Raw genomic sequence first — 13030 nt, forward strand, 5'->3', positions numbered from 1 at the left:
ACCCAGCCATGAAAATACGCAAAGCTTACTTTCTCAATGGAAAGCGTATTTAACTTGGCTTGGAATACATTTATAGTTTATTATATATGCCTATACTGGGACTACTAAACTTTTTTCTTTTTCTCTTTTTTCTTTTTTAACAACTTACCCCCATTGGAGATGCGATCCTCAATTTTCAAATTCTTTGAACGTACATATGAGACTTTTACAGAAATGCTTCGCATCCACAACTATCTATCTATGCTTGATATAACGTCAACACTTTATAGAGCAGATTATGAATATTTGATTGACGCGTGCCCTGCAATTATCTAGTAGCACTCAGGGGCAAGACACAATTACTTTAGCTAGGCCCAAGGCATTATTTGTATCAATTTATGCATTCATAGGCCTATCTTTACCTATATGACACCATATATGGGTAACGCTAGCCTATTCATGGTAATCTGTATGTGATTTGCTAATAGTATATGTTTATTAAAGATATTATGTTTATTGTTAATGTAATCATATAAACAATCAGTACAAATATGTATGCCTACAACCATGCCTGATTTACGTCACATATTAACACACAGACATTTAATTGTACAGACAAACACTAAAATCCTGGTCCAGAGCTAATGTTATAGCATGTACCTCTTGAATTTATTCAGTTATTTATTGACTCCCCTACCATCAACTTCTCTTTCTGGCTTTAAAAGGTAATGACATAGTTGTTTGGCATGCATTGTAGTTTAAATTTAGGCCCCTTAGTACTTAGCATGAATTGAGCTTAGGCCTTGTGTTAGAACTCTAACACTTAGCACAATTCACTGCTTGGGACTTAGGGCACATTTTCTGTCCTACTCTACTTATAATTTTAACACTTATCCTGTAAATATTTTCATACTTAACTTATGCACTTGTAATATAAATACACTTTATAAAAACATTTTCCTTCCTTAATACTTAATATACTTATATAATTCTGATCGAATATCAAAACCAACCATCTATTCTTAGGTTAAAGCAACATAGTACTTCGCGTGGGTCTTTTATTGAGCTTCCACCAGCTCAACCAAATTCGTATTATACTTGTGGGAATAGAGGATTAAGCATTCTAAACAAACGAACCGACGATGAGAATGTCTATGTGTATTACAGTAAATGTAGGTTTTTAGTAGTACTCATAGAAGAGCGGTCTCCATACCTAAATTTGGACAAACGCCCCATTCGCACACACACTGTTTTTTACTCGTTGTATAATGGCTTTCATTGGAAGATGTTTTGCATATAACATCATGATTGGTCATCTTTGGAATAACTATTCAAAAATGATTGTAAACTTTTTATTATTTTTTTTTCGTTTTCACACAAATGTACCTCTCAGGACTCTATACAAAGTTTAAAATGTACAGGATAATTCCTATAAAACAGGACTACCCCTAAATATTTAAAAGATACACTTAAAAAAAATAATAAAAATCCTCAAATAGATAAATAAAAACAAGAAAATCATTTGTTAGGTTTGTTCAATTGTTTTTTGATAACAAGTGTGCTTTCCCACAAAGTACCTATCGAGCACTATCTGTCTTCTCAAATTGTTCTCAATAAAGTTAATAACATAATTTATCAATATATGGGATAAAGAATATGCACTATTTCTGTTCAGGGAGGTAGGGGACATTGGACTGTAAATTACACTGGTACCCAAAGTTTCATAACCAAATTATCTTCTTTGTCAGCTTAAAAACATTTTTATATTTTTATTAAATTTTCATTGGTCGGTTCCAAATTAGTAATGTCCAAACTTTTCAACCAATAATTTTAATCTACAGAAGATTAATTTTATAAATTTTTAAACGTTTCCTAACCAAATTATTTGTATCAAAATCTAATATACATTGGTCTGTTCCAAACTCTTAGTTTCAAACTCTGAACCGATAATTTTAATATACAGAAGTTTTAACTTTTTTTTCTCGTATTCATTCGAATCCGGTGGATAGGAACCGGTTCTCATCCATACGAAAAAACTATGTCTAGCATCGTATTATAAACCGCTTTCTACGAATGCAAAAATGTACAATCATAAGATTAAAACTGGTTTTAATCTTATAATTGTATATTCTATATCCGCGGAAAGCGGTTTATAATACGATGTAAGAAATAACTATTCTCGTATTTATTTGATTTCGGTGGATAGGAACTGGTTCTCAACTATACGTAAAAACTATGTCTAGCATCGTATTATATCCAGCTTTCTACGAATATAAAAATGTGTAATCATAAGATTAAAACCATTTTTTTAGCCGGTGTCTTCGGCACCTCGGGGCTAAAAAAAACTAGTTTTAATCTCATAATTGTACATTCTATATCCGCGGAAAGCCGTTTATAATACGATGCGAGAAATAACTATTATCATCATTAGACATGCATACCAATTTATCGTCAATTGTCTTATCCCCTAAAATGCCTGATCCCTGTTAGATGAGTAATCAAGAGTTGATTGTTCTGTAATTGGTTATAAAACTAATCACACAAAATCTTCTGGTGCGATTTCCCTTCAGTCAATACTGAACCACAGCAAACCCTACCACCACATTCTTTATCAATAACATTATATAACGTGGTATGTTTTAACTAATAATAAGAGATCTTGAGAAATACGACAATGACGATAAATTGATGTACTGTACACCATAAAAAGGATAAACAAAATTACCCTTTCTGTAAATTTAAATTACTATTGGAAAATTTTGAACAATGATAGTATGTATCAACCCATCAAGGTTTAATAAAAGTCCTCAATGTATTTAAACTAATGAATGAGAGAACGTGTTTATAAAACATGGCTACCAATATAATTTTGAGTCTAATGTCTGCACTCCCCCTTAGGTTCACTTTTACTTGTTAATCTGAAATGTTAGACTTAGGTTAGGTTTAGTTGGGTACTCTGTCAAAACTGGTGCAATTTCAAAAGTTTATGTTGATAGACAAAAGTGTTCGTAGCTGATCTATGTATTCTTGATATAACGATATTTTTAAGACTACTATATTTATAATGAACAACACCAAGTGGAGAGGGGGGTGGCATATTACAATGTTTAATCAACTAACGGATTGGAGGATTTTACAAATCTTTTTTCTTCTTTTAATTTGTAATTTATACAATCAGATACTTATTCCTTTTTAGTAGTGAAGCTGCTCTGTCACTTTTAGTTTTAAAGTCAGGGCATCCTAATATAAAAGTAACATGTTGCATATATGTCTGTCTTTTCCGAAGGAATTTGCTAACCGATATGATTCTCCGTTACAATGTAGCTTCTCATAGGTTCCAATAATGCTTATAACTGTTTTGGAGGAAGGTACCACCACATTTCTTAGAAAAATCGCCCCTTTTAAAAACTAAATTTAAATATGCGGTTGACTTTACCCCCCTCCCCCACCTCAATGGCCCTAGAGGGGCATAGCCGCTAGTGATATATATAAAAGGCTATTTAATTTTTTAAAAATCAATAGATTATCCCCCTCAAACCCTTGAAACCACTCATTTTACCCCCTTAAAATAAAAAGCTTGGACTTCCCTGCACCAAACGTCCGGACACTCATGAATAGATCAGATGAAATAAGTAAATTAAATAGTTACTACGACATTAAAAAACAATTTTAAGTAAAGAATAACAACTTTACAAGCGTAGAAAAATAAGAGTTTAGGAAACCAGGGATCTTAAGGGATAAGACAATCGAATTAAATTAATTATAAACAAAATTCCCCTTTCTTTGATTAAGATTTTTGTTCAAAGAAATAGAAATAAAAGTACCCAGAGTTTTAACCTAACAAATAAAATAACGTGATTATAAAACTTTGGTTACCGGTGTAATTTGTAGTGCAATGTCCCCTTCCTCCCGGGTGAAAACAAATGAAAATATTTTGCTATTCTTTTTTGTGTTTAAACGTGTTATTGTAGTAAAAAAACAACATCTCATACCAAGATCTTATTTCATTTTTTAAGAAGCGAAGCTCTTCTAAAATAATTTTTTGTCTGTTTGTCTAGCTTTGAAACCGATTAATATCCTCTGGACTATAAACAGAGGTGGATTCTTAAAAAAAATTGTCCCACTAATCGCTTAGTGGGGCAAAATTGTTTTCGTGAAATTTTGATTTTGGAGGATTTTTCACGAAAACAATTTTGCCCCACTAAGCGATTAGAGAGGCGAATTTTTTTTAAGAATCCACCTCAGTTCTGAGTAATGGTAAATATCATGTACCGTATCTGATCGCAGACAATTTTCTACGAATAAAAATAAAATTTTATAATTTTTAATTTTACTATCCGCAAAGCTGTCTATAATACGATACAATAGATAACTATTATAGCAACTTGAAATAAAAACTTGAAATTAAATTTTTTACTGCTTTGAGCATATTTTAACTTGTTTTTATTTACTTTTTAAATTAGATAAACATGTTTTATGTAGAAGAAAGAGGAAAACATCATGTTTTTATTTATATTTTAGATCATGAATATAGTTCAGAGATAGGACAATTGGTGCCTGGTGGTGATCTTATTATTTATGTCTTTTTATTTTCTAATTTTACGCGGAAGAAAAGCTTGTAGATTTATTTCAACTTTAAAAACTTCTATTGAACTCTGATTGATTAGTTCATTCAGTTGAGTTCCAAACGTTTTGACTTCTAATTATAATATACAGAAGGGATAATTTGTGTATCATCATTAAAATAATAGAGTTACTCAAAAGACATCTTGTCTGAATGGGCCAATAGGAAAATAAGATAAGATTCTAGGGGGCTTGGTGTTGCTTCGGGTACTAGACCTCTCTCCACGCACCTTGGAACATACATACAATACTTATGATTGCGGTGTAAAGCGTCCATTCACCCACCAGACAACCAACTCTCTGAGATGCACGATCTTTGTCTGAGAAGTCCCAACTGTGCATGGTAGCGAGTTACGCCTGTTTTGGGCCAATGCATTCCCCCCCACTTTAACTATTTACATCGCGCATCTGACATAATAGCAGAGGGGACCATTTTTAACGTCTTTAGTTATGACGCGGTGTCGGACCGAGATTCGAACCTACCACCTTCCCGACAGACTTAACATTTAAGAGATCATATTGAATTAAATCTTGGTACGTAAGGACATAATTCTTTAAATTTCGTTCGCATTATGAGTCGGCTATACTTGTCGCATAACTTAGGATTAAGCTTTTCCTGGGTAAATTAATTCGTGTAGAAATTTCTTTCCTCGTATAATGTGAAGCATATGAAAAAACATATATAAAGTTAGTTATAATGAAATTCTTTTTATAAAGTTTGCTTTCTAAAAATTATATCGTCGAATAAATTAGTCTCAAAATCTCGTATATAATAAAACGTAAGCAACAGTTTCTGTCTGCAAAAAATCCCTTATCAATTTTGACGAAAAATGGGGTCAGTTAGACTATCTAGATATACTATGTCTATTATTGAGATGGACATCAATTCATGGTCAGCTGAATTCTAGTTTCCAATTGTGTACATAGCACCCTCATCCTATCTCAATATTTACTACTAGCTAAAAAAAGCTTCAAACTTCCAAAAAGAAATCAATTTTGAAAAATTTAAATTTTGAATGTATAATGTATGAATCGTTTATACATTATGTCGCTTTTCCCTTTGACCGGAGTAGCTGAACATAGCTTTTGCAATAGTTGGGTTATCTGTTGTACAACTTCGGAAATTAGGGAAGAAATGGGCAATAAATTTACTGTCGATCCAATTCATCATCCATCCATCTTATCCCTTTAGATCCCTGGAAGATATATATATATATATTCTTGTGAAAGAAACAGAGGATTTATTTTATTGGTGCCGATTTCACCTCCAAATTATTTCATAAATCAGATGAGAGAGAGAGAAAGATAGATAGATAGAGTGAGAAATATGTACAGACAATATGTACGATACATGATTTTTAAATATGAGTCAAAACCGGTTTAATCCAGAGGAATTTGACGCAATATTGGAATATACTATTTTCTCCCCTCTCATTAATTTCCAAGGTGGGGTATAAAGGGTGTGGTAATTCCTCATTTTACCCCTCAAAATTATAAAAATACATCAGATTTCCCCCCTCAAACCTTTAATACCCGTCATTTTACCCCTCTCAAAATAAAAAAAGCTCGAACGTCCCCCCCCCTGTTGACGCTCCTACACATCATCCATCGGAAACAAATTCTCCTCCAGGAATTCAAATCTTATCCAGCGAATATGGAAATATGTTATCACAACAAGGACAATTATGTCGACCGTAATTAACGCAGCAATAAAAAGTAAATTAGAACATTAGGCACTTTACCCTCAAAGTGCCTTGTTGAGCACGGAAACCTCTCACCATCCCTTATTTCTAAAAATAAGTTTTGGTTAGTTTGTTCATTACTTTGGGTCCGGGGACCGGTTGGGTTTCATTGGGAATTGGGTAGCCCTGCAGGTTAGAGCACAGATTACACAGGCCCTGCAGGTTAGATCATAGCTTACACAGGCCCTGCAGGTTAGAGCATAGCTTACACAGGCCCTGCATGGGGGAAGAGGAGGGGGCAGTGCTCGAGAGGCATATAGATGCAAAACAAAAATACCTTTCTACTTTATAAACATTAGAATTTGACATTGTTTTACTTGCAATTGACTAATCCCTATTTTATTTTTATAGTTTGTCTTTGATTTTTATAATTTTTGTCTCTATCTTTCATGGTCTCCAAGAAAAGAAAAGAAAAAAAAAGGTTTGAGAAAAAGAATCTTTCATTACGACAGTAGAGAACCTAGTAATAGTGTCTAACTTTTTATCTTTGTGACGTAACAAAAATCGATGGATGAGAGGGGAGGTGGGAAAGGAAACCCCTAAAAAAGAGATGGATTTTTGTTACGTCACAAAGATAAAAAGTTAGACACTATTACTAGGTATCAAATCCGCGACAGTGGCTTAACACGTAGCGCATCCGCTCGTCGTCGGGAAGGTGATAGGTTCGAATCTCGGTCCGACACCGCGTCATAACTAAAGACGTTAAAAATGGTTCCTACTGCTACTATGTCAGGTGTGCGACAAAAATAGTTAGAGTAGGGGGAATGCCTTGGCCCAAAACAGGCGCAACTCACTACCATGCACAGTTAGGACTTCTCAGACAAAGGTCGTGCAATCAAAGGGTTGGTTGTCTGATGGGCATATGGACGCTTTACACCGCAATCATAGGGCTTAGGGCTGACAACCTTATCCCATATCCATAAAAACCCACATTGTTACAGAAACACTGACAAATTGTCAGCGGCCTATGCTCCCCCGGTGGAGTGAAAAGGGCTTGTTACTGTTTTTACTAGGTTCGACAGTAGATTGTTATAACCCCCTTCTCCTTCTTTTATAGTAGCTTGTTTATAGTGGAATGAAAGAGGGTTATAACACTGTAGGACTCTTTCAACCCCCACCTAGCTCATGACTTAAAGCCTAGAAATTAATAATTTATTTTTTTATACTGAAATCAAAAGTTTTTTTGTGTTTTTTTGATGGGTCACTTGCGGTATATTGTATTCTGCCAGAAAAGATAAGGGCAAATTACAAGGAGGGATTGGACTAGTACACTGGTACCCAAAGTTTTTCAAATAAATTATTATTGGGGACTTTTGTTAAATCTTGATTGACACGTACAAAATAGCAGTTTCCCAATTATGCTGATCTACAGAAGAGGTGGGGGTGTACATCAAATTATCATCCATTGTCTTATCCCTTAGTATCCGTGGTAAATTATAAAAATATATCTCACACACAAAAAATAAAGAAAAAGAAAATTTATGAATAAAAATGGGAACGCTTTATCTGGAGCATATTTTTATTATTTTTGTAAGAAAGCTACTCTATAATTCTCTACGATAATAATGTCCTACAAAATATAAACATGTCATTTGTTGGCTCAAAAAATTTAAGGGAATTTTTCAACTTTTTCACTTTTGAGTTGTCTTTTTTAAAAGCGAAGCTTTTCTATATTTATGGTACGTCTGTACGTCCGACCGTCCGTCCTAACGGTTAGCTCTTTTCGTTAATCTAAACATTTTAGAATTTTCCTATCGATTTCAAACTTTGCATGATTATTCCTATAACAGTTAGATACGACTTAGAAAGCGTAGCAACTCCATAATCGTACCAGAAAGTCCGTACGTCCATTTAAAGTATGCTGATTTTTTTTACTTTTTTGACAACCGATTTTTGTATGTGACTCACATGATTTCTTTAATACTGATTTCTTTTACAACAAGGTGCAATCTTATAAGCGAAGCATCTCTATAATCAAGTCCTAAATATGTAAGTATGTCTTTAAACAGTATCATGTATTTAATTACTTTTGCAACAAATTTACTTTAGTTGTTTAGTCTTTATGTTCTACTTATTCAGTTCTGACACTCTAAAAGTGTTAATGGTCGTTTGTCCTTCCATTTAAGAGCTTCGCTTTTATAGATGTTGTCATCCTTGTTTAAGTTACCATTTGAAAGGCTTTTTAAAAAATAACTTTAAAAATTCAATCAAGAAAATAATTTAAGAAATCAGGTTAGATAAGTTTCGAGGTATGACTTAATACATTTGTAAATTGTATCTATTAAAAATAATTTTTTATACTTCTTTGTAAACACTTAAACCTTTATAAGTAGGATTAAAATCCTAATTTTAGCTTTGATATATCTAATAATAAACTTAATGAAATAAAATATTAGGAACGTATGAAAGTTTCATGTGTGACGTCATAAAAAAAACGTCTAAAAAGTAAGGATGAGAGGAGTAGTGGGAAAGGATTTCCCTAAAAAAAGATATGGATAATAGACATATTTGTATGACGTCACACATGACACCTTCCATTGTACCAAAAATTAAAAAATACCATAATCTTACAAGGCATTGTCTCGTACACCAGTTTAAAAATAGTCAGATAATTTTTTTTGTATCCGATCGGAGCCCTTAGATGCTAGGGGTGTAGCCACTAGTGTGTCGTAAAGTAAATATTTCAATCATTTTCAACAATATTTCTTTAAGTTGAAAACGACTGTCAACAATTCATTAAATGTGAAAGGTTAACAAAATATAAAATTTAAACTTTCAGTAGAAAAAAATAATACAATCTGAAGCACATTTAGTAAATAAACAAAAAGACGGCACTTTGCAGGGAAGGAGGGGACAATGGTCATAAATTAAACTGGTATCCGAAGTTTTCATTTTCAACTCCCTTCTTTCACTAACACTCTCAATAGTTGGCTGTATAGTTAATTAAACAAGGATGACAACATCCATAAAAGCGAAGCTCTGAAACGGTATGACAGACGAACATTAACCCTTATAGAGTGTAAGAACTGAATTTACAAAATAAAAATAAAAGTTTTGATAAAATTATACGTATATTTGTTGCAAAACTTCTCAAATACAGAATTCTCTTTAAGGACATACTGACATTAAGGACTTGATTATAGAGATGCTTCGCTTGTAATATTGTGCCTTATTGTAATAGGAATCAGTACTTCAAAAATCAGATCAATCGATCCGTTACGTACTGACGGATGGACCGACCCTAATTATAGAAAAGCTTCGCTTTTAATAAGTAATGTTTACTATAGAGTAGCAGTGCCTATTGAGTTGGGTATTATTAATCGATATATTATTACTTGGAAATTACACCAGATTTTCATGTACTCTGATTAAGTGGTGCTCAAAGTTGGCTAAAATATCAAAACTACCCAACCACTAACTTTATTCCACCCCCTCCCACTTCTGAATTAACGAACTGATCAATTAGACCATATTATCAAGCTAAATTTACAACAAATTTTCCCCTGTCAATACTTCCATGTTTATGCTATATCCATTTTATTATTGTCTATTTCCATTTCATGATAGACTAGGTACCTTGACACAAAGTAAACACTATTCTAGACCAGGGAGGGAAGGAGGGGACTTGTCCCCAAAGTTTTTTATTACCGATTTCTTATTCGTTTTCTCAACATTTTTGGGGACTTTTATTTAGTTTTGATTAGTTGGTTCATTAAGTTGAGTGTCAAACGTATCAACCACTTATTATAATCTACAGAAAGGGTATTTTTGCGTTCACAATTTGGGAGGTACATCAATTTATCGGCCATTGTCTTATCCCTGAAAAATGCCACCCCGCTAAGGATATCTATTATTAAAAACAAGTATAATAATATTCTAGCAGGGATTTTAAGGGATAAGACGAGAGATGATAAATTTGTACATCCCCGATGTTGATAAACAATATTACCCCTTCTGAACATAGAAATTTCTGCTTGAAAACTAATAAGATAGTCTAAAATAAAAAAAATTAAATTAAAAAAAAGTACCAAAAGTTTTAAGACAACAAATAAGATAACGTGGTGCCTTAGATATTTCTAATTATTCGTTTAGGCATGTTAAAATTGTCCTTTCGATTTCAAACTTTTAAAATGGTTACTGTAACAGTTAAGTACAATTTAAAAATAATAATGATTTTTTATGTTTGTCAATGTATTAGAGTTAAACAATAGAGAGGGAAGGATAACTGTTTGTCCCAACCCCGTGGACCCTGTGCCAACTTTCAATTGGGTCTTCGAATATCAACCTATAGTGTCGTAAATATCAACACAGCCAAGTCGCTATAAAAGAGCAGAAATCAGTTTGCTAGCATATAAAAAAGGTTCCCAAGACAGGGGCCAGGTAGTTGTCTGGGTTATACATCTATACTTATTAGATTTATTGTTCTTTTTTTTATTTTTCCGAAAATTTATCTATATATTTCTTGTTGCGTTTTATAAATAGATCTAGGTATATATTGAATTATATTTACTTTAGTTTTCCTAAAGGGATAGTTTTCTTTTTTTTCTTTTATATTTTTTCTTATTCCCCAGGGAGGGAGGGGACAATGGGCTGTAGATTACTCTAGTACCCAAAGATTTTTAAACACAATTTCCAATTTATTTGCTAAAAAACTTTGTGCACTTTTGGTGTTCAAACTTTTCCACCTATGATTTTATACTACAGAAGGGGTACTATTGCATATCAACACTTGGTATTTTTTTACATCAATTTACCCTTGATTTTCTTATCCCTTAAACTCCCTGTTATTCTAAAAATGTTATTTTATTATCATATCATATCCAATAATGTAAAGTAGTAGGTTTTGTGTTTGTTTGTCCTTTAAGATCTCGCTAACACTTAATTATTTATTTTTAAAAAAGTTTTTCCTAGTTCAGGGAGTGGTTTTAAGCTAATCTTTTAAAATTTAAGTCTTGAGAGTCTTCTTGGGATAGTTTTAGGCTATTTTTCTGCAATCTTCCTCCCACTTAACTTTAGATACTTAGCCTATAGATAATAGTGGTGTAGCCTTAATACAAAGTAGACCGTTGTCTGATCATGTAGGTTACTATTACATTGACATTATTGAAAACATTTACAGCATGCTATTGTACAATAAGAACACAGTAAAAGTGTCGGACTGATTATGACGCAAAAAAAAATTAGCCAATGAGAGGCCATTATTGACCAATGGTAAAATTTATAGTGGCCTCTCATTGGCAAATTTTTTTTACGTCATAATCAGTCCGACACTTTTACTGTGTTCGTACAATAAGCTTAATCTTAAAAAAAACAAATAAATAAAAATCATTTTAACCTTGTAAAAGGAAAAACTAGTATTTTTTCCAAATTGGGCCTTGTTATACCTACGGATATAAAACACATAATTAGCGAAGCTTTTTAAAAATTTGATAAAAATAAAGCTATTAATTAACAAAAAATAAAAAAAAAATGCCAGGGATCGAAAAGAATAAGAAAATGGCCAATAAATTGATGTACATTACCAATTATAATGCACAAAATTTCCCCTAATTAATATAACAATTAGTAGTTAAAACCTTAAGACACTCAACTTAATAAACAAACCAATAAAAGTTTAGTTAATTTCCCCAAATTTGTTAAGCCAACGAATAAGAAAACGTTATTGGAAACCAGCGTAATAAACAGCACATTGTCCCATCTCTCTCTCTGCGTTAAAAGCCGATTGCCGACGGACAAAAAGATAACTATTAGAGTAGCATAACTCCTGTGCAAGAAATCTGTCAAATACAGATTTAATGCTTTGCTTTTAAAACATTTACAATTTCTACAATTTAGACAGTGCGGAATATAAGGCAATTATTGTAAATTTAAATGGCTGAATTTTATATCTTTTAATTGAAATAAAATTTAGAGTCTTATTTTATAGTTGTGCCTTTCTCTAATGAGTATATTTATATTAATCTCCCCTTAAAATTACATTTCGAAAACAGTGTTAAAAAAAAAAAGTAAGTTGTAGATTATCTATAAAAATACTCACAAATATATTTCATATGATTATATTATTTTCAGTAGAATGAGAAAATCAAAGTTTTTTTTTCAGGGAAAACCAATTCTCATTGGAATTAAAACAAAAAAAGGATGGAAAAGGGTTATTTTTACAGTAGATGCTTATTATATACTAGCGGCTGCGCTCCTAGCATCTAGAAGCTCTGTATTCGATGAATTGAGGAAAGAAGCCCAAAACTAATTAAAAACTAAATCATTAACAGCAGCCGAACATCATGTTTTTGACAATACATTTGATTTCCCCAATACATCAAATCGAACAAGATGAAATATTTTTTTCTCAATAGCCAAGCGAATAGATAGATGGACAAGAGTGAGTTAGAGAGAAACTTCGCTACAAAAACAAGATTAGCCACTCAAGTTGACAACAGTCAAAACAAAATCCTGACTGGTACAGTTCTGTTTTATCTTCTAGTTTTCATATCACTGAGTAGAGAGACACTTTGATCTCTAAATCTTACATTTAGATATTTCAATATTTTATATAAAAATAAAATAGATATAATACAAAATTTAACATTATGTAATGTATAGGCAGAGGCGTGCGAAAGGAGGGAGTTAAAATCTCCTCTAAAATAAGATATTAGGTAGAACAGCCTTTTTTCACCTCCTGAATGCTT

The sequence above is a fragment of the Acartia tonsa genome, chromosome 9, assembly GCF_053477335.1.
Source record: "Acartia tonsa isolate MP-2025a chromosome 9, ASM5347733v1, whole genome shotgun sequence".
Classification (NCBI taxonomy): domain Eukaryota; kingdom Metazoa; phylum Arthropoda; class Copepoda; order Calanoida; family Acartiidae; genus Acartia; species Acartia tonsa.